This window comes from Arachis ipaensis, chromosome B10 (genome assembly GCF_000816755.2).
Source record: "Arachis ipaensis cultivar K30076 chromosome B10, Araip1.1, whole genome shotgun sequence".
Classification (NCBI taxonomy): Eukaryota; Viridiplantae; Streptophyta; class Magnoliopsida; order Fabales; family Fabaceae; genus Arachis; species Arachis ipaensis.
The window spans coordinates 119,999,262-120,006,705 of NC_029794.2; positions in this window are offsets into that span (position 1 = coordinate 119,999,262).

Below are 7,444 nucleotides of genomic sequence, written 5' to 3' on the forward strand. Positions count from 1 at the left end.
GAAGGAGAAATCTGGAAATCGCCCCTTTCCCACAGAAAGCAGTAACAGAACAGGCGTTGCAGGAGAAATTGCGAAAGAAACAGAAAATGAGATAGTAAAGGGAGAAGTTACGAAGAGGAGCGAAGAAGAGAAACCGTTTTTTGATTGAGAATTTCAAAATAAAAGCCAAGAGAGAACGAGGGCAATTAATAACCAATTAATGAAGGCATTAAACCCTCTCATGTTCCCAAGAACAAAGCGCTGATATAAAAGTGCGCGTTTTTAGAGGAAAACGTTCTACATTCAAAAGCTCTACGTAGAAAGGAATCGACAAAAGTGCTCGAGTTCGGCTTCGCTGTAAAGAAGTTCGAAGTCAAGAAACTCGACTTCAAAGCAGAAGACCGAGCTCAAGCAGGGGCACTGTTCATACCCTAGGTCGAGCTATCCGACCTGGGATGATTCGAGATAAAGCGACCAACCTCTTCGGCCAAATCAACAAGAGAGCCCAGTAAAAGGCCCAAATAGAGGAACACGACCCAAATCCTAAGGCGGCCTAAGCCTATAGAGATAAGGGCGGTTCCAATAAAGATATGCTGACCTCAACTCTAAAGATAAAGATAAGATAAGATAACTAACTTATCTTACCCAACGAAGGTCACATCTCAACACTATAAATACACTGGAGCACCCAGGTATAACTCATACTCTGATTCTACATAAAACCTGTTTAATACCCATGCTAACTTAAGCATCGGAGTCTCTTGCAGGTACCCCCCACCCTCCGGTAGCCAAGGATCAGAAGTGCAGCCAGTCCAACAAGTCGGACACAACAGCTCCGGCCGCCACCAGCCAGCCGGACACGTCATCTCCGACCAGTACAGAAGATCTCGTCCGAGATCGACCTACAGTTTCAGGTAACCCTCGGAACAGGATCTTTGACCTGGTAGGTCCCATTTATTTGAGAAGTTATTACTTGAGAGTCATTAAACACTATTAATTTTGCTGTCCCAACTTCTTTGGCTAGCCTCAAGCCAGCAAGCATGGCCTCATACTCTGCTTGATTGTTGGAGGTTAGAAACTCTAATTTTAGCGAGAGTTCAATCTGAGTTTCTTCTTCATTTTCAAGAATGATTCTTACTCCACTTCCTGCTTTGTTTGATGATCCATCTATGTACAGATGTCAGGATGTAGGATATCCTTGGGCTCCTGTACACTCGGCCAGGTATCGGGATTTGATTGCTATACGAGTTTCGTATTTCAGGTCAAATTTAGACAGTTTCGCGGCCCATTGTAGCACGCACATACCCTGCTATATCCATTTTTTGGAGGATGTGTTTCATGGATTGGTTAGTTCAAACTTTTATGGTATGGACTTGAAAATAAGGTCAGAGCCTTCTGGAGGTGAGGATGAGTGCATATGCGAACTTCTCTATTTTTTATAATTTAGTTCTGCCCACTGTAGAGCCTTGCTGGTAAAGTAGACTGGTTGTTGTCCGTCCTTGTCTTCTCGGATGAGAGTGGAGGCTATGGCCTTGCTTGCAACTGTAAAGTACATTATGAGCTCCTCTCCTTTTACAGGTCAGGTAAGGATCAGTGGCTGACTCAGGAAGTTTTTGAAGTCTTGAAAAGCTTGCTCACTGATAACCACTATTTTATGGTTTATTTTGTATTGAATTGAATGGATTTTATTCATTATTCTCACACTTATGCATATAAAATAGAGGTAAATACTTTAGGGCCGACTCTGCCAAGAACCTAGATAAAGTTGCCAATCTTCCATTTAGCTGCTAGACTTCTTTGAGGCAAGTCGGGCTTTTCATCTCAAGTATTGATTTGCATTTGTCTGGGTTAGCTTCAATTCCCCTTTGGGCGAGCATGAATCCTAAGAACTTCCCGGCTTCTACTGCAAAGGTGCACTTTGAGGGATTTAGTTTCATCCCATGCTTCTTTATTGTTTTGAATACCTCAGCTAAGTCGGGCAAGAGGTTAACGTCTTCTCTCATCTTGACAAGCATGTCATCCACGTAGACTTCCATCAACATTCCGAGGTGAGATGAAAACACCTTGTTCATTAGTCATTGATATATGGTACTAGCATTTTTTAATCCAAAAGGCATTATACTATATAAAAATAATTTGATCTCGGGGTAATGAAAAAGGTTTTCTCTAGGTCTAGCTTGTACATCAAAATTTGGTTGTATCCTGAATATGCGTCCATAAAGGACAAGTATCTATAGCCGGAAGCCGAATCCACCAAAGCATTAATGCTGGGAAGAGGGTATGGATCCTTAGGACAAGTTTTATTGAGGTCGGTGTAGTCGACACACAATCTCCATTTCCCGTTTTGTTTCTTCACGAGTACTACATTGGCCAGCTGATAAACCCCAATTTTATGGTTTATCTTGTACTTAATTTAGGGAATTTTATCAACTTATCTCACATTTATTCAATGAATTAGTATGGTTTTGTAATTCTCCCTAAATTTGTGCTTAAGAGTGAAAACATGCTTTTTAGGCCTTAAATTTGCCAATTTTAATTCACCTTTAATTCCACTCGATGCTTTAATATGTTTGTTAGTGAATTCAGGATTGAAAAGGCAAGTGTTGGATGGAAGAAGGGAAGAGAAAAGCATGCAAAGTGGAGAATTCATGAAGAAATGAGCATTTGGAGTATTCAGAGCGACGCGCATGCGTGACAGACGCGCACGCGTGAAGAGGTGCATCGTCAAAGGCGACGCATACGCATTACAAGAAAAAGCCAAACAAGGCGTACGCGTGACCCATGCGTACGCGTCACAAGCAGCACGTGACCTCATTAAAGTGAATACGCTGGGGGACGATTTCTGAGCTGCCCAGGCCCAAATACAACTCATTTCTGAGGCTATTTGATGCAGAATTCAAGAGGGGGTCAAGGGGGAGCAATTAGATTAGGTTAGCATCATGTTGTAGGTAGTTTTCTAGAGAGAGAAGCTCCCTCTTCTCTCTAGAATTAGGGTAGATTAGGTTAATTCCTCTTAGAATTAGGTTTGATTTCTTGTTTTCATCTTGTTCCCTTTACAATTTCTTGTTCTATTGTCTTGAGTTTCCTATTTTTCTTGTTAATTTCTCATTTTGGTTACTTTTATGTTCATGCACTCTTGTTAATTTTCATTGTCTTTAATTCAATTTTGAGGTATTTCATGTTTAATATGCTTTCCTTAGTTGTTATTGTTGATTCCTTGCATTGGGTAGTTGTAGATTTTATTTTTCTTGCAATTTTATCATGTTTTTCTTTTATGCTTTCCAAGTGTTTGACAAAATGCTTGGTTGGATGTTAGAATAGCTTTTTGAGCATTCTTGGCTTGGAAAGAGAAATTAGGTAATCTTGAGTCATTAATACCCAACTCATGTTGGTGATCTAGAGTTGTTAGTTAATATTGTTTCCATTGACTCTAATATCTTGCTAATTCAATTAGTAAGTTGATTAGGACTTTTGGCTTGAGATTAACTAGTCTTGTCAATTAAATTCTTGTCCCCTTATCAACCAACCCACCCCTTGGATACCATAACCAATAGCACACATACCTCACTACAATTCCTTTGAGAGACGACCCGGGACTAATACTCTCGGTTATTTTTATTGGGTTGGACTTATGACAACCAAAAATTAAACTTTTATTGAGCATTACTTGTCGGTTTGAAACTATACTTGCAACGAAGTTATTTCCTCTTTTACCGAGAAGAAATTCTAAACCGACGGTTTTGCTCTTTCAAGTTTTTGGCACCGTTGCCGGGGAATTGTAATGTGTGCTTATTGTTGGTTATTGTTCATATGTGAATATTGTAAATAGCTTGATTTTTGGTTTGTTTTCTAGTTTTTGCTAGATTTAGTATAGTTTTCTCTTGCTACTATGAATTCTCATCACTTTGGCTATGAGTTTGTTTCAAACTATGTTGTAGGAAATAGAAGCTTCAATGAGGATGTGCATCAAGGATTTGGGAATCAAAGGTGGGAGGAGCCTCAAGCATATAGACAACCTTCATGGCAATAACCTTCTCCAGTTTCTTATGGGTACAATCCAACTCCTAATGCATATCAACCTAGTGGATGTGGTGACCCTCATTGTGGTTGTCAACCACAATCACCATATGCATATGACCCCTTCCCTCAACATAGCCTTCAACCACCATACTCACAAGCCCCCTACCACCAAACACCTCCATATGCCCTAATCCTTATCCACCATACCAACCACCTTATGAGCCATATGAACCATACATAGAACCACAACAATTCCAACACAGTTACTCCCAATAACCATCTCAATATGCATCATCTACATACCTTTACCAAGAAGAACCACCTGCCAATTATGAACCCTTTCCCTCAAATAATGAACCCTCTCTTCCACCACCACTTTCATTGGACCAATCTCTCCAACCCCTAATGCAAGAACAACAAGAACTTCTAACTCGTTGCCAAAAGCAAGGGGAAGCCGTGGCTAGCTTAATCGAAGTGATGAGCCAATTGGCATCATTGTGCTCGACTACCCAAGATACCCTTATCGTTAAATGTGGAAGATTAGTTGAGGAGCACCAGCTTCAAGGTGGAGAAGAGGAGTTGAAGCAAGAAGTGCAACAAGAAGAGGAGGTAGAGATGATTGAAACGGAAGGAGTGGTTGAAGATTTAGGAGATATTGAAAGTCCATAGGAATGTAGAATTATAGAGCCCTCTTCCAAGAAGCTTGATATTGATGTTGAGGAGGGTGTATAACCTCCAAAGCATATCATGGTTGAAGACTTTGAAGAGGTTGATCAAGAGATGGATTCAATCATTGGTGAGTTTCTATCTACAATTGAATCCTCTCCCACTGGACATGACATTGAGGTCATAGATGAATGTGCACAACCTCCCATATCCTTGGTAAGTGATGAAGAAAAGGTTAAATTGGAAGAAAGCTACCAAGAGGAAGAGGTTGAAATTGAAGAAGCTTGCAAAGAGGTGGGAGTTGTCAAGGAAGAACACAAGGGAGTAGAGCTTGCAAGGACATTGGAGACACCTCTCCCCAAGCCATCACCATCCATCCTTTCATTCAAGTGGGTAAATATCTTATCTCTAAAGTTTATTATCCCATTTGAATATGGTTTGCTTGAAACGGATGGGCAACTTAGAGCTCTTTGTGGTTTTAAGAGCAAAAGGGAGATGGTTAGTGGTTGGAAACATCACTCTAGGTTCATGATGGTTGCATGCTCAAAGTTGAATTGCAAGGGTTAGAGTCATGCTACATTGAATGGGTCTAGGAAGTTTTTTGGAAGCTTCATTGAAAATTTGGCTTGTAAACCACTCAGAGGGAATCATCGTGATCAACTTAAAGACGGGTGTGAAAATAAAGTGTGGGATCCCGGATTACAAGAGGAGGATCAACTTTGGGAGCTCATGGTTTGTGAAGAACTCCATCAAAGCTTGGAGCTATTAATTTTGAATAATGGAGCCTATTGGAGATTCAAGCATTGGTGGATGTTCAAGGATGGATTCAAGCACAAGCCACCTTGATGAGAGCTCCCCATAAGTCCAACTTAAGGACAATAAATAAAAGTGCTAGGTGGGAGATACCCCACCATGGTAAAATCTTTTTATTTTTCTCTTCTGTAAATATTGGTAAAATAAGTTTAATTTCATGTTTAGTTTTGTTTGTTTGGTTTATTTAGTAGTCTAGTATGTTAAATAAGGTTTTATGGTGTTTTGGTAGCGGTTTGGAGGTTTGAAATGCTTGGTTTGGTGCAAGAAATTGAAAAATTTTGAAAAACAGAGCACCCTGCCATGCGTACGCGTCACCCCAAGAATTTTAACCCCTCACGCGTACGCCTCGTCCACGCGTATGCGTGACCACCAAATTTTTCATGCTCAGTACAAAAACCAGAGAGTTGCGCGTGTAGTGTGCTGAAATTGTGCCTCTAGCAAAATTTTGACCCACGCGTACGCGTGTTCCATGCGTACGCGTCACCTATTTCTCTCTTCACCCACGCGTGCACGTCGACGATGTGTACGCATCGCACCTCACTTCTGCCACTCACGCGTACGCGTGACATGGAGCGTACGTGTGACTCTGCCATGTTTCACCCACATTCTTTTCTTCTCCTATTTTCATTTTTTTCCTTCTTCTCTCTTTTCTTCTTTTCCTTTCCTCCTTCAACCATCATCCAACACTATTATTCACCAACTACCATTATTTTCTTTAGTTTGTTAGTAGTTAGTTAGTTAACTAGTTAGCTTAATTTTTGTTTTAGGTGGTAAGTGTTGGATTATTAATTTTGTTTGCTATTCATTGCTACTTATTATTAACTGGATGTTATTTTAGCATAACTATTTTTGATATTCATGGTTGGATCTCCTTGTTGAGGTTGTATTTTGCTACTTGATTTTGAACTTTTCATGCTTAACATTTGTGAATACCAAGTGTATGACATTGCCTTCAAAGCATTTTAAGTCTGTTAAATTGCATGTTTTGGCCAGCATGTGATTTGAGTTCATTATCTGTGATGAGGCAATTGTGTATTATCAATGCATTTTTTGTTAGGTGATGCTTGTTTATGATTGACCCTTATTTACATCACCTATTTCATGCATTGAGGTTTTGGAATTGTGGAATTGGATCGAAAAGCTTGCCTAGTGATATATTTTTGAGCTTTCTAAGCTTTGTGGACTATGCTTGCTATGTGATTGATTTTCACTTCTATCTTCTTTTTCTTAAGTTCCATAGCACCCATGCTCTCCACCTCTATGTCACTTAGGTGTTGCAAACAAAAATTCAATATGTGTCATTGTTTGATGTGTGAGATCTATATTTCATTTGGTTCACTAAGTTTACTTACACATCAATCAATGTCTATTCATTATCCAATTCACAATTGCTTGAGTATTTGCTTGAATGTTTTTATGCTTCTTTATTGCTTTTTTGCTTATCTTAACTTACAAGTTTTTTTGAAGTATTTCAAGCACACTAGAATGAGTGAAGTGTATGCTTTCTTTGTGTAATCGTGACATAGCTTCTATGTTAGTGTGTGTGTTCTGAACCGCGCGCAAACTCAGAACTCACACTATTTTTCTTTAATGTCATACTAATTCACTCACTCAATTCTAGTGATTTGCCTCATGCCAACAATTTACGCTTCCTTGCTTTTACATTTTCTCATCTTACTGTGTGATTTTCTATTTTTCATGAATGAGTCATCATAAGCAAAAACAGAAGCGGGAGGAAAGAACACGCAGCAGCCGATTGATCCACCAGCTGAAGGTGGCAACCCGTGTAGTCGTCGTACCCCCTTGTTCATCTTTGAATGCATTGAGGACGGTACAAACTTTTAAGTGTGGGGAGGTCGTCTGACTAGTCGGCACTTTTGGGTGACAAATTTCTAATCCTAACACTTTCGCATTTCATTTTTAGATCTTCTAGGATCCTTAGTTTCATTTTCTTGTTTTGCATATA